Source organism: Camelus bactrianus, chromosome 2 (genome assembly GCF_048773025.1).
Source record: "Camelus bactrianus isolate YW-2024 breed Bactrian camel chromosome 2, ASM4877302v1, whole genome shotgun sequence".
NCBI classification, from domain to species: domain Eukaryota; kingdom Metazoa; phylum Chordata; class Mammalia; order Artiodactyla; family Camelidae; genus Camelus; species Camelus bactrianus.
Genome location: NC_133540.1, coordinates 47836205 through 47848301, shown reverse-complemented (window position 1 = coordinate 47848301; position 12097 = coordinate 47836205). Strand labels below are relative to the sequence as shown.

Below are 12097 nucleotides of genomic sequence, written 5' to 3'. Positions count from 1 at the left end.
CATTGAAGCCCTAACCCCCATGACTATACTGGAGATAGGGCTTTTGAGGAGGTGACCAAGGTTAAATGAGGTCATAAGGGTGGAGCCCTGATCTGATGGAAGTGGTGCCCTTCTAAGAAGAGAAAGAGACATGGGACATCTCTTCTCTGTCATACATGGGAGGACACCGTGAGAAAGCCATCTGTGAGCCAGGAATGGAGTTCTCACCAGAACTAGATCATACCAGCACTCTGAGTTCAGACTTTCAGGCTCCAAGACTGAGAAAACACATTTCTGTTGTTGAAGCTTCTAGGCTGTGGCGTTTTGTTATGGCAGCCTGAGCTAACTGAGACAGTACTCTACAAGGAAAGCGTAGATTTATCTGAAAGATCATAAGGGGCCTGCTTTAGATTGGGAGATTGGGGAAAGCCTTTTCAAAGGGATGGTAAGGCTGGACTTGGAGAATGAGTAATGAGCAGCTGTGGGCATTGCAGGCCGAGGTCACAAGGTTAATAAAGATCTTCCCCCATTTGGATGGCCTCTGTACCTGTGAATGTATGTTTCAGCAGAATAACATGTTTGTTATCTCTGTTTGGAAAGCTTTTCTAGTTCTTACCATGACATCACCGCATGATTTGTTTCAGAGATGCTGTTACACTGAAGAATAATATGGGAGTTCAAATAGGCCCCAAATCAAAGCATAAACCTATCAGAAATATCCAGAAAATGCATTGTTTCCAACAAGGTTTCTAGGCTTCAAAGTGGATGATGTCCCATAAAATTTTCATCTGAGTTAATTGTCCAAATGTGTTAACTTGGTCTGTGAAGTAGTTTTCCAAAATGACTTTAATCTGACCTTGGAAACCAGTCTACATCTACAAGTCCTTTCATTTTCATTTATGTGAGACCTAAAAGAAAGTCTTAATGTGTAAGCATCTTTAATTCAAATAAGTTCTTATGGTTATTTTACTGCTTAAAAAGTAAATTAAGCACTGCATCTGATGCTTTCAATACAGGAAACTCTTAACAACAGAAAACCTTGGTCTACCTTGTTTGTTGCAACTACAGCAGATTTTGATTTTTCTGTTTTCTGCATATGTATTTTCTGATGCTAGGTATTGCCTTATTTATGTGAGCATTTCCAAGCTCTAGGCTGGTTATAAGTGCATGCTGAGAGTTTCATGAAGTTTTATTGGCATGTCCTTTTTAACTTAAAAAGTGTAAATGATATGCAATTGTCTTTTAAAGTAAAACATAACATATTGATGGTAGAAAGGTGAATTTTAGGTTTCTATATCAAGTAATTGAATGATAAGCTTTGGTACCATTGTTGATAAATATGGGTCAATTTTCCTTTTGATGAAATTTAAAGATATGCTTTTAATTTATGATATGATATCTTGTTGTTATGTTGTGATACTTTTGGTTCAAAGAGACTGGGTGACAAGAAAACAGGCAGGGAAATGAGAAGTAAGGCGGTTGGTCCCATTTGTCCTGCAGCACAACAATCCACGGAGCGCTTCTGGGGGATGGTTGGAATAAAGCTTCCTAATTAGGAAAGTGAAGAAAGCCACAGCCTGTGATCTGGATTTTATGAAATAGTATCTCTCTTATCGTTCACAGAATAAGCTTTTCCGGTTACATACACAATAATTATAGTCCTGTGTGATTTGCCTGAAAACTATTAAGATCATGTTGTGTTTTGGGACCTTTCATTAGAAACGTTTCGGGATCATTGACTGTGTAGCTAGACTGCCAACGTTAGAATCCTGGCTTTGGTGCTGACAAGCTTTGTGGACTTGAACAAGTTACTTACCCTCTCTGGACCTCATTTCTTCACTTGTAAAGTGGAGATAATACTACTGCCTGCTTAACAGTGTTCACTGAAGATCCGAGGCTTTATTTATGTAAAGTACTCAGAACAGTAGCCCACATGTTGTTAGTGCTCCGAAAGATGTTTGTTCAATACATAATAATGGACATTCATATTAAAATACAAATGTGTTACTATAAATTACAGGCAAAGGATTGAAAATCTTTATTAAGTGCTCCTAATCATTGAGTGGAGTTCATGGGAGAATAGTTCAAATCCAAAGCTTCTGATTTTTAAGTCTGTCTGCCATATGTGTCCCTGGTTTCTTTCTAATTAAGCTTCATAGATTTAGAAATTCTCTGCTACAGAGGGCTGGAATATAAGAAAAGTTAAATATAGCTCTATAAAGGATAAAATCAAACATCTTTAAGGAAAGCTGACCTGTATGTGTAACATAAGGGCAACCCCCAAGGATGTGACCGGCTGCCTCGCTGTGAGCCATTGTGATCCACGTAGAAATGCATGTGACCTCTTCTCCGAGAAGGAACAAAAAGCTGCAGTGGAAACAAAAAGTCCGGTTCATAGCATAAGGACATAAAATTAGCCATGTCATTGAAATAAAGTGAACAACTCCTTGCCACTTAAAATTCCTTTAGGAATGAACAAGATGTAAATCAGTGACAAATAGATGAAATTATTTATTACAAACTACTTCAAAGAATACTTTTTGAATATGTGAATTAAGGAAGACTTTGAAAAGGTCAGAACAAAGCAGACAAAGACTTCCTCGGGCAGCCCAGACAGACGTGTGTTAGAGGGCTGCACTGACGTCCGGCCCCTGAGCCCAGACACCCGGAGAACCAGAGCAGGCGTCTGGCACCTGCTGAGCCAGACGGAGCACCGAGGCTGAAACCCCCTGCTGGGAGGCGTGGCTGCCTGAGGAAAGGACGGATTCCTAGCTGCTCCCCTTGACCTCTGTCGCCGGTTTATGATATTATGAAAAGGATAACTCTATATTTCAGGGAGTTATTAGAATTCGTGAGATACCTAAAGGAACTTAAGGCGTTGAATATTACTATCACTGAAAATATGAAATGTGTAAGAAATGTATAATGATTCTATACACGAGTTGTGAATAGGTTGCCTTCTGACGTGTGGAAATGAACGTGTATTGACATTGGGTCACATCTCTGTCATCCGAGCCAATTCCTAGTTTCCTGCATTGGGGTAATAATTTACTTTGTTTCATTCTTAGCTGTTTTTTCTTAAAATCTTTGTTCTTCAAAATGTTTTTGGGTCTTTGGGTTTTAACGGCCACTAATTTTATAGGTTAGTACAGACTAGCGGACAAAAAAAGAGAGACAATTCAGTCTAAGTGGTGAGGAGCTGTTTCAGCAAAGGTTTCTCATATGTTACTTGACTGGGCCCATTAGAAAGCTGGGTAATGCCCAGTGCTGGCAGAAAGGTGTGGGTATGGAAACCCTCAGCCGTTCTGGCCAACAGCCTGGCACTATTTGGAAATATTAAGCATAAACACAGCTCATAACTCAGGAGTTCTTCTTCAGGGTCCATGTACCAAAGAAGTTCTTACATGTTCATAATGGGGCATTGTCATCGCAACATTCATGCATGTGTGAGGTGCCTGTGTGTGAGTATTCCTGTGGGTGTGAGTGTATGCAAGTGTGTATATGTGAGAATGAGTGTGAATGAGAGAGAGTGTGTGTGTGTGTGCATGCACATGTGATGAAAGATTCATCCAGGCAACCCAAATGACCAACATTGGGAGAGTGGACACATCACGGAATATATACAACAATCAGATACAAGGATTACTCAGAGTAAGAGCAATGTAGTTAGATCTTAAATACAAAGTATTTAGTGAAAAGTAAGAAACAAAGAGAACTTTATTTTTTTTTCAAAGAGAACTTTAAAACAGCACATTTACATACATTTGAAAATGCATGTGTTCAAGCTATAGAGTTTGGAAACATATACAGATAAACTCATTCTCATTAAACAATGAATAATTGCAGTGTTGCATGTGGCAGAGGGAGGGACAGGAGTGGATGAGCAGCTAAAAAGTAATAAGTAAATTCCTACAACAAGAGGGCACCTTTGGACCCATGATGATAATGAGGCACGAAATGAGCACATGCACAGGCTAGAATCTGTAAATACATAAAATGACTGACGAGGGATTCCCAGAGGAATTGAGGTTTAAGATGGGTTTTGTGCGTGTGAGCAGCAGTTGACCAGGCAAAGTGGTGGAGAGGGAAAACTTACTAGAAAGAAGAGGACTCTAGTCTGTTCTGAGCAGTAGAAGCTGGAAATCAATGGTTTGAAGTCAAAAGTGCTTACCTTCCACAGGGGGTTGTAGGTCAGTCTGTGCAGGACAAGGGCGCAGACGTCACAGTGAATCTGTGAGATGAAAAAACTGAGAGGCAGGCAGGGTCTGCCCGATGCTGGACCTCGCCATCCGCGTCTCCATGTCTGCATGGGACTCTGAAGGTGATGGGGAGGATGTTCAACTAGACAGTGATATGATTCTTCTTTTTGTATTTTAAACCATTCTCTCTCTCATTTGGGGGACTCTCTCTCTCTAAAGCCAATTGAAGTCTCATTTCATCCACAAAGTTTTCTTAGTCCAATTCCTAGACAAATTGTATACAATCTCTTCTTGGGTACTTCTGCAGCATTTAGTACTTTCTTATGCACTTAGCTTATTCTTTCTTACAATTATGTGTCTTTTCCTTAATTTTCCTTTTGATGCCTAGTAAAGTAGGGGGCACATCTATAGATGGCAGAAAATGCCAAATCACCCAGTGTTAGTACAGGTCAAAAGAAGAAGGCAAGTACAGTGAGCATTAGAGGGGCAGAGAGTAAAACTGAAGGAAAATTTTATTTTCAAGGAGTGATTTTTGATCTCAAAGAGAAATTTCCAATCTTTGGAGAGCTATCTTAATCCTTGTGAGTGGTGCAGTCTCCATCCCTTGCATTTTCGTTTTCTCTTAATAGATGCGATAATCTGGACGGGAAAACGGAGCAACTGCTGAACTGGATAATAACACGACCTTCAAAAATGGAGAAGGCACATTTCAGACGTGCACTGAATCCTTCAGCCATTTGAAATGAAGGTTAATCCTTTGATTAATGATAATAGAAATTTGATGAGATAAATGTAATACGGGAAAAGTTTCATTGTTTCCTTGAATTCAAGTGTTTAGGTTACGTATTATGAAAATTTCTGAATCCCTACTTTGAACATTGCTGCTCAAGTAGCTTACAAATAAAATGAATGTTTGGTAAATCAATTTCTTAGTTAAATCTTTCCCTGCCAGCTCAACCACAGAATTTAGAAACAAATGTAAATTTCATGCCAAAATTTTCCAACAGATTTTGTTAGTGCGGTAATAATTCCCAAATAATTTGGCAACGGGCCCATGAAAATGTTTATTAGTTATCTGCCCATGTCCCAGAGTTCCACCACCTCTTCCTGCCCCACCTCTTTCTCCTCTAAACCTCCTATCAGCTCGGAATTCTCATGGGTTTTCAGTGGCTTTCTATTGAAAATGTTTATAAAAACTTTTGTGTCATTACAGTGATGTAAGCATTTTCAAAAATCCGTGTTTGGTCATATGTTCCTAGCAGTGATAGGCTTCTGTACAAGTCTTTGGAGGAGTCTAGTCCCATTTTACTAGACTCCATTTGCCAGTACAAAGGCAACCGTTGCCAGATTTAGTTCCAACAAAGTGGAGGGCTGCCCAAGCGTTTGCTTCATTTGGAATATTCTTGCAGTCAAATATTTACACGGAACCCCCAAATCCTCTGGCTTAAATCGTTTATATTATTTCCAACCCACTGTCTATTTACAAAACCATTTAGTTTGGATGGTGGTATAGACCAGGTCTAGTTTCTGAGGGGAAACAGTGAGCACCATTATTGGTCCCTGTTAAAACAAGATTAGCCAGCACATTGGGAGTTGTACAAACAGAAGAACACTTACCCATTCTAAAGTGTGCTTGTTTCTTCACAAATTTATCTTTGAAATACACTGAAATGCACTGTTTTTTGGGAATTAGATCTTGGAATGTTATTCTGAAAGTTTCCTGAAGTAGTGACTGATAAAGGCTACTCGGAACTGTGTAGAGTAATCTTAAAAGAAAGGCAAAAATTAGCTGTTTGGGAGCCTATGACAGAAATGTTAAAATATTTGAAAACTTGGATGAATGTAGAGAATCATATTTTAATTAAGAATCTATTCCTTTAAATGTAATTATTTCACTGATCCTGCCAAACTGCTCTTCAGATGCACTCTGTAAACAAGGATTTATTATGTGGTAGAAAGAACAATGTGTTTTATATAACCTTTTATTTCATGTCCTGGGTTAATATGATAGACAAGTTCTAACTATGTTATGCGCCAACTAAGAGTATAATTTCATTGATGAACTGCAAGAGTTGTTTAGGCTAATGCGCTGATTTAGGTAGCACTGCTGCATGAGAGATTTACAAGCTAAGGGAAGTTCTACGCTGAGGACAGAAGATCATGTCTAACTGCATTAAAGATACTCAATTACACACATTTTAAAACTGCAGTGAGCATGCCAATATATATCTACAAGCATTAAATTATATCCTGCCCATATACTGTTCATTCTGGTGCTATTTCCATTACACTGCCAACGAGCTTTGCTAAACAAGTAGCTGAATGATTGCTGATCAGTCAGAATAAAATGTCACTAAGAGATACTGTGTCTCTGACGGAGAGCCATTTGTCTGCACAAGGGAGATAGCAACCTTGGCTTTATGATTTTTCTTTAAAATGCTAATCAAATATGTTAATAGACAAAATAAATTTGCAAATTAATATTTTTAAATTGTGTATTTAGATGTTTAAACTAAACTCCCTTTCTCTTTATCTTGAAGAATTTTCTGAGTGCAATCATTTGGTCGTTCTTGATCTAGTCTCTTTCAGTACTACCAGAGTATTTTGCATTTGTTTCCACTCCCATGTATTATCATCTTATAATTTTCTTAAATATATCTGCTCCCAGGTTAGATAGTTGAACTTCCTATTGCAGGAAATGGTAAATGCAACTTCTTATTTTCAGTTTAGTCTGGGATCTGGTGCATTGTAGAAATCTGAGATATGTTTCATAACTGTTGAATACAAATCACCTTGCAAAGCACAGCTCCTTCCTGCTCAAACATGCATATGGTGAGAAAAAAAACTCCATTAACTGCTTCACCGATTTAAATTTGATACTCTCTCATCCATTAATTTGTGTCAATGAAAGTAAAATAAAGTAAAGGAAATACTGATACTAGTTGGAGCTGCTTTTTTTGAACTCTCCGATAAATTAAACTGTGAAAGTTTAGACAGTGCAAGTCCTTGAAGCAATAGTTTTGCAAAGTCATTAAGTATTAGACCCAGGAAACTACATTTCTGCACAACAGTAAACTTGCTTCACTGATATGCTTAAGACGGCACATAAATATTATTCTTGGTCCCTTTGATAGCAGTGGAGCGCACAGTCCATGCCTTGCTGGTCTTTAAGCATTTTAACAGATATTTCCATGGATAAGTTTGCTTTTTTCTTTTTCTGCTTTATAAAACTTGGCACTTTTTAAAAATAAGAGTTTCCTCTTATTTTTTTGCCTTCCTTGTGATTTTTTTTTTAAACTCAGAAATTTGGGTTTTCACAAGTTCCCCTAGATGATTCTTCTTTTAATCAAGCTGAATAAACCCTGGACTAATTAACTCAAAACTCTCTCTCTTGTGTTTTAAATATGACTCCTTAATAGGTAACTGGCATCTATTATGGGGACAAAAGAGTGGAGGAGGAAGACAGAAAGAGACTGAGAATATCTCAAGCACAAACACAGTTGGTGACCTGCGAACTGTCACTTGGTTATAACCTTCCCGGAGGAGATGTAATACAAATGAGAAGCCTTGAAATGGTGCATATGCTCTGCCTCCTCAGTTCCACTCCTAAGAATTTATCTAAATCACTCACCATAAAATTATGCAAATATTCATAATTGAATATTTAATTGATGATATGAATACATCTTTCAGGATGTACAGGGGAGTCAGTTTTTTAAATAACAGTGAAACTTTGGAAACAATGTGAATACCCAAGCATTTGATTAAAGGAAATATGTTACAACAGTGCATTTCTCTTTTTTGATCCTGGAATAGGTTATGTCTTTACCCTCTTAGCATTGAGCTCTTCTTAGTCCTCTGTATACTTAATAGTCCTTTGTTTATATTTGTTTTTCTCCTTATATTGTAAATCCCATAGTGATGGAAACTGGGTTATTATATCTGCAATACTTAGAATAGGGTTTGGAACATAAGCAACTCTTAAAAAAAATGTGTTACATGATAAAGAGGAGCTACGCTGCTGGAAAATATTTATTATCTTGGAAAGTTGATGATATTTTCAACTGCTGAAAAACAATTATAATTTACATTATGTTCTTGCCTTAGGAAAATGGATTTCTGCATTAAAAACTTGGACATTTAAATACTAGAAAGAGAGTGTTACATTGTAGAGTTGTGTTTATTGGTAAATTTTGTGAAGTCAGGTATTTAAAGAAAAAGAAGAAGATCGGGCTGGGTCTGTGTGCGTGAATTCCCGCACACGCTGGGCTTGTGTGTGTACTTTCACAGTTATCTGCAAACATGCTCTTTAGAAAAATTAAGACTTGATGGATAATTTGACTATATTGTTTGAGTAATAACATTAATGATCCCTCTAGAAATTACTGTCACCATTGCATTACCTTACCAGCTGCTCTGATGGTAAACATGGTTAATGGGATACACAGAACCAGTTCTCCAACTTTTTCTTATATGAAAAACAATAAACAATTTAATCCCAGGTACTATTAAATTACTTCCTCTGTGTGTGTGTGTGTGTGTGTGTGTGTGTGTGTGTCTGTGTGTGTCTGTGTGTGTCCGTGTGTCCTTTCTGAGCCTTTTTACTAAGTATGATTATCTTAATAACATTGGAAAGTCATCTTTCACCTGCTACTCACCTGTTAAAAGAGAAAACAAGTGGGACTATATCAAACTACAAAGTTTCTGCATAGCCAAGGAAACCATCCACAAAATGAAAAGACAACCTACCGAAAGGGAGAATATATTGGCAAATCATATATCTGATCAGGGGTTAAAATCCAATATATATAAAGAGCTCATACAACTCAGTAACTAAAAATAAACAATCCAATTAACAAATGGGTAGAGGACCTGAATAGACAGTTTTCCCAAGAAAACACATAGATGGCCAACAGGTACATGGAAAGATGCTCAATATCACTAATAATCAGGAAAATGCAAATCAGAACCCCACTGAGATATCATCTCACACCTGTTAGAATGGCTATTGTCAAAGAGATGAGATAAAAGCTGGTGAGGATGTGGAGAAAGGGGAACCCTTGTGCACTGTTAATGAGGATGTAAATTGGTGCAGCCACTAGGAAAGCAGTGTGGAGGTTGATGAAAAATGTAAAAATAGAACTACCATACGATCCATCAGTTCCATACGAAGAATTTTGCTGTTATCCGAAGAAAGGAGAAACACTAACTTAAAAAGATACATGCACCCCCATGTTTATTGCAGAATTATTTATAATAGTCAAGATATGGGACAACCTAAACTGTCCATAAAAAAGAATGAAATCTTGCCATTTGCATGGACCTTGAAGGCATTATGCTAAGTTAAATAAGTCAAACAGTGAAAGAGAAATACTATATGAAGTCACTTATAAGGGGAGTTTGAAAATACACAGGCTCACAGATGCAGAGAACAGACTGGTAGTTGCCAGAGGTGGTGGTGGTGGGGTGGTGGGCAAAATGGGTGGAGTCATAAAACAGACTCTTTCAGTTGTAAAGTAAATAAGTAATGGGGATGTAGTGTACAGCAAGGCAACTACAGTTAGTAATACTGTGCTGCATATTTGAAAGTTGCTAAGAGGATAGATCTTAGAAGCTCTCATCTCAAGAAAAAAAATTCTATAGCTACGTATGATGATGGGTGTTAATAGATTTATTGCGGTGGTCATTTTGCATCATATGCAAACATCAAATCATTATGTTGTATACCTGAAATTAATATTATGTTCTATTTCAATTATGCTTTAATTTAAAAGGGTACAAAATTCTGGCCACCCTCTTTCGCTCCCTCCCCTTCGGAAATGGCCAGCACTCGTCTATGGAGTGTGTACCTACTTTTACTTTAACCTGAGCACCCAACTCCCACACCTCTTTCCTTGCCTTTCTCTTGCCTTACACTCTATGCAGTATGTATCTCTCTAAGTAAATCTATCTTTACTAAAAAGGAAAAAGGTTCAAAATTCTAAATAAGCAGTCTTAATAATAAGCACAAATATATGTAGGTCCCTTCACATATATGAATCAAAGGGCATATGACAGTTATAGTATTTATAAGACATTAACATATATAAAACTCTCATAAATATACTAAACCACTTATATACCTGAAAAACTGGAGTCTCTTAGTCTTTTAAAATATCTACTAGGAGCTCACCTATACTTCTTTGCACTAAAACATTCGTTGCTATGTGATTTTTGAAATTAAAAATGTTGTGAGTAATGTGCTTGTGAATCCTTGCCAGAAATGACCATGCCATGAAATGGGGAGTGAAGCCTTTAGATTCATAAAAACTGCAGTGCAGTCCTAACTCTGCCTCAGATCAGCTGTGTGAGCTGGGAAGTCACTGAAGCTCTCCAGGCCATTTTCCTGTAAGGGGTCAGAGTGATAAATCCTAAGACTTCTTTCAACTCCATCCTTCTTCAGAGTTACTTGGTTCTGATAGATAACAAAAGTTGGGAGTAGTTAAAGGATAAGGAAATGTATTTCAGTCACTCTATTCTTTTCCATTTTCCTCTGACATCATGCCTTGCTCAGCCAGTCATAATAATAATGATGAGAATGATAATGATAATAGCAGTTATCAAAGGATGCTCCATTTGTGCCAAGTTCTAAGCCCTATGCTCACATCAACTCATTTTGTTGACGTCTGGTTCCAGAGCCCATGCTCTTAACCACTCACCGGGGGCTGGTGGGGCAGTGACCTCCGCAGCCGGAAGAGCCTCTGCCTCCACACCTGTCCCTGATTTCAGTCAGGGCTCCCTAGGTCTGCCCACTGTGACATGGCCATGTGTGGGCAAAGAGGGGGTGGTAAGGGGTCAAAAAGGTTGAGAAGAGTGTCTTAGAGACAGTGTCTGCTTCCATGACTGTGGACCCTGTTGCTCTTGGGTGGTGGGCTGGCCTCAGCATAACTGTATAATAGTCCTCCATCCGCCTTGGCAAAGACATGAATGGGAACAGATTTAAATATTTACAATCTTCCTCTGGCCTGCTTTCTTAATACTGATGCTTTCGAAACTCTGGGACATTGACTAGCCAATGGAAGTCAATTAAGTGGTTTGTAGTCAGCTTTCAAAAATAAAACAGTCAGATTATAAACAACAAACTTCTTCTGTATAGCACAGGGAACTATATTCAATATCTTGTAATAACCTATAATGAAAAAGAATATGAAAATGAATATATGTATGTATATGTATGACTGAGACATTATGCTGTACACCAGAAATGGACACAACATTGCAAACTGACTATACTTCAATAAAAAAAATTTAAAAAACAGACCATATATCTAATAAGAGGCTGGAAAAAAATAAAATAGAATCAAACATTCCAGAATTCATTATAAATAGTAAAGATAAGTACTGTTTTTTGAAGTGCTTGTTTCATGGGAATGCGTGTTCATGTGTTCGTGCCTAAGTTTGCTTACTTTTTCATAATTTAAAAGGTGTTTCTCATTGTGAGTAATATTCAGAAAAGTTTGGAAGCTCTATTATAAAACTGGAAAGAGGAAGAGGGTGGTGAAGATCAAGTGTACTATGTTTGTTTTACAAGGTGATCAGTAATGTTCTATTTACACAACATAAGTGTTTAAAAGCGAACCAATTATGCCTTCTCCACCTACATTTAAATTCTTCCTCAAATGAAGTCATTTAAATGATCTTGGTCAAGAAGAAACAAAACATTATTATTCTCCAACCAATTGGATTTGTAGGAAAATGTAAAAATATAATTCTCTTTCTAATCAGTTTTCTTTGAAAAGAGAATCTTTATTGTTTGAATATTTTTCTCTTTTGAGTTTTGCCAAGGTTTTTCCTGTCATTACCCGCCCAAGTTTAATAGCCTATAGCACAACTTCCCCCAACGTCACTAATCCTGTACAACAGAAATTTTACCAATTATT

The 12097-nt window shown here is 37.6% G+C and overlaps 1 long non-coding RNA gene across 1 annotated transcript in view; it reads left to right on the top strand.

Annotated features, from left to right (window-relative positions):
• The window catches only part of LOC123616177 (uncharacterized), a 28190-nt gene extending 19580 nt beyond the window's left edge, over positions 1–8610 (top strand). Inside the window, exons 3-4 of the long non-coding RNA XR_006724055.2 lie at positions 4808–4926; positions 7598–8610. This is a non-coding gene — a long non-coding RNA (uncharacterized LOC123616177). The remainder of the gene's footprint in view (positions 1–4807; positions 4927–7597) is intronic.
• Positions 8611–12097: the final 3487 nt, after the last annotated feature.